The sequence below is a fragment of the Rousettus aegyptiacus genome, unplaced genomic scaffold (genome assembly GCF_014176215.1).
Source record: "Rousettus aegyptiacus isolate mRouAeg1 unplaced genomic scaffold, mRouAeg1.p scaffold_m13_p_1, whole genome shotgun sequence".
NCBI classification, from domain to species: domain Eukaryota; kingdom Metazoa; phylum Chordata; class Mammalia; order Chiroptera; family Pteropodidae; genus Rousettus; species Rousettus aegyptiacus.
Genome location: NW_023416284.1, coordinates 14767524 through 14771199, shown reverse-complemented (window position 1 = coordinate 14771199; position 3676 = coordinate 14767524).

The following is a 3676-nucleotide window of genomic DNA, read 5'->3' as shown; positions in this document are numbered from 1 at the left end:
TTTGAGAGCAGTTTCTAGGGCACCTATAAGCTGTGTTGAACAACTCTGGTTGAATTACTCAGAGCCAGTTAGGCCTCTAAAGGCATACAGTGTGGGCTCAGATCCCAGCTCTGCCAATTATTATCTACATGGCCTTGGGTAAGTCACTTCACTTCTCTGAGCCTCAATTCTCTCATCTGTAAAATAGAGGTAATTATAATACCTACTTTATCCAGTTACTGTGCGGATTAAAGAGAATGTGTGTACACAGTACAATGCTGGTGCAGAGTAGGTGTGTAATCATTGGTTATTCCATTTCCTCTTTCTTCTTTGAGTTGTCTGAGAGAGGGGATGGAGACGATCTAGTTCCTGTCCTGAAGGAATTTAGAATGTAGGTGTGGAAAATGAACATGTGTTTAGCCCTTATTGTTTGCCAAACACTGAAATGCTTCTTGTTTATTTTTACATTTAGTTCATACAACACTATGAGAGAGGGTTTATGGTCCCCATTTCCCAGATGAGAAAACTGAGGCTTGAAGAATTAAGTGACTTGCCATCATTTTACAGCAAAGCTGGTTTGTTTTACTTCAGAGCCCATACACTCGAACACTAGGCTGTACTGTCTACATACATCTATGTCTGGAAAAATGTAATAAGCACCTTTATAAAGAAAGGTTTAAGCATATTATTCTGGAAACATAGAGAATTAATTTCTTTGGATTACTTGGACAGAGTGGTATTTGAGCCCCACCTTGAAGGAAGCCAATCTACATAGCATGCCATCACCTAGAAATTGAAGGTAGTAACTGGGGACTCTCCCAACAGAGAGCACAGCTTGGGCAAAAGCATAAAGTAGGAAAGAGAACAGTGTATTTGGAGGGAAATCTCAGAATCATACCATTTATAAAACGTGAAGATTATTTTATTCCAAACTCATCATCTTACAGATAAAAAACAATAACAACAACAACAACAACAACAACACCAGGACCACGAAAAGAGCAGCATCTAGCCCAGGACACAGAGTAGAGAGCACAGCACTGGGATCAGCCTGTCCCTGTTTGGACAAAGTGTAAGACAGACGATGCTGGCCAGAGGGGTCAGACCATGGAAGACCTTCGAGCTTAAGGAGACTGGGTGCTGTCCCGTAAGAAGTGGTGACTGTTGAAAGAGTTTGAACAGGGGCAAGTCTCAGCCTATTGATGGTGGAGCCAGAGGGGCCAATACCCCAAGGGGAAGGAATTCTGGATGGGGTCCAGGGGACCATTGACCTCCCAGGATCTGAGCTACTTCAACTAGTCTAAAGCTCTTGACCATGGGGACCTGTATTGGTTTGACCATCAAACAAATAGGTATATCTGGAGATTGACAGGTCTGACAAGGTAGTTGGATTTTTAAAATTTAGGGGGCTTCCTAAGTAAATGCCTTCACAGAACTCTGCAATTTTTAAAATTTTTTTGGAGCATTTACAACTGTGCCTTTAAAATTATTGTGTAAAATTAGTGAATGTTTGACTTTGCAGGTAGATGTAAGTTCCAGGCAAGGACTGTCATCTGTTTTGTTCAATGTCATATACCTGGCATCTAGCAAGGGAATGGCATACACGGGCTTACTCAACATTTATTTGTATGAGTGAGTGACTCAACCCCATTATTTTCCAGATAAGAAAACCAAGCCCAGAGTGAATCAGTTCATTCATTCAATTTGACAAATATTTCGTGACCACCTACTAGGTACCTGGCAATATAGTGAATACGGTAAACAAGACAGCTGAGGTCCTTGTCCTCACAGAGACTGTAAGTGAATAAATGAATGAGCAGATAATAAAGAAGACAGTTCTACTGTTAGATACAGGGTCCCTGTCTTCAGAATGAGATTTCCCTTGGAAAGAGGCGGGATTGGCCAGAGACAACTTCACTCCCTTACCAACACTTCATCCCTCTATCCGCTCCGTACATGCTGAAGGTATTGGTTTGAGTGAACATGCGATATCAACTCGCAGTCATTTTCTGAGATCATCTGGGCCTGAAGAATTTGAAGCTGCCTGCAGAGTTCGTGGAACACACACCTGGTTCCATCGAGAGACGAAAGCCTGGAGCCTCCGCCATCTCAAAAGTAGAACTCTGCTTGGCAAAGAGAACTTTGGAGGTTCTCACTGTTGTTTTCATTTGTGTTTCTTTGATTGTTAATGAGGTTAAGCATCTTTCCATACATTTCTTGGCCATTTGGGTTTCCTCCTCTGTGAATGCTTGCTCACGGCCTCCACATGTCCCATGGCCCCTTCCTCATTTACCACAGGAGGAAATTAAGGTTGGAAAAGTCAAAATGACTCATCAAGGGTCAGATAACTACTTTTCCATAAAATTTCAGGAAACCATGTTATCATGCTTAAGACAGGCGCTCAAGATGTGCTTGTTGAACTGAATTTAGATTAATAGAGAAAAACCTCAAATGAGAGGCTATGTCGGGTGGTAAAAGGAATCTGGGCTCTGGACTCAGGCAGCCCTGGGGGGCTCTACCTCCTCCTCTGTCTGGTGTTCGCGCTGTGATCTTGGGCGAGCACTGAGCCTCTCTGAGCCTTGATTTCCTCGTGGAAGTATAAGAATCCCTATGATATCCAGGTGAATCAGAGTACCTACCAAAGGCCTCGCTTAGCAATCATTCATATTTCTTTCCAGTCCCTTCCTGGAGTAATGCAAACAGTCACGTACACAAGGCTGTGGGAGGTTCAAATCCAGTAGGCATGAGTGGCATGATAGGCTGAATAGTAGCCCCCCAAATGTCCAGCCTTAATCCCCAAAACCTGTGACTATGTTACCTTATCTTAGTAAAAGAGACTTGGCGTATGTGAATTAGTTAAGGCTCTTGGGGTGGGAAGATGATCCAGGTGGGCCCAACATAATCACAAGTGTTCTTTTAAGGGAGAGGCGAGAAGGTCAGAGATGTGAAAGAAGAGGTGTGAGGACAGAAGTAGAGGTCGGGGTGATGCACTTTGAAGATGAAGGAAGAGGCCACGAGACAAGGCTCTATTCTGCAGGAGGAGAGAGACATGAATTGGTGGTGAAAAATCATAATAGCATTTTTTTTTTTAGTGTTTATTTTGTCCAAGCAGTGTTCAAATCCCTCGTTTCAAGTTATCTCATTTAATCCTCATGTCACCAAGTGAAGTGAAAACCATTGTCCCTTTCACCATCTAAGAGAACAGAGACCCAGTAAATGCAAATAATTTAGTCAAGTTAAGCCAGTGGAGGAGCCGGGTGGGATTCAAACCCAAGCCCAATTATCACCAAACCACCATGCTTTTCTTGAAGGGAAGCATCAGACTGCTGTGGCCTGGGCAGAGGCCAGAGGAAGCCTGGGAGTGTTAGAGCTGATGGTGTCTTCCAAATCCATTCAGATGTGCATTTCTTTGCACAGCTTCAATGTGCCTAGTGTTGCACAGGTGCGGGGGGACCCAAGCTCCCTGGGGAGGTGAGACACAGTGAAATACTAGAGATCCACCCAAATGATTCTGAAACCATAACCATGTTACAAGATACCTGACTTTGCTAAATGACTTGGAAAGGAAAAGGAAAATAGAGATTGGGGCCAGCAGGGTGGGCTATTAAGAGAAAGTGGAGCCTAAACTGGGCCTTGAAGAGTGTGCAGGGGTTGGGAGTGGCCACACTAAGGCAGCGAAGGGCTGGAGTAGGGACGG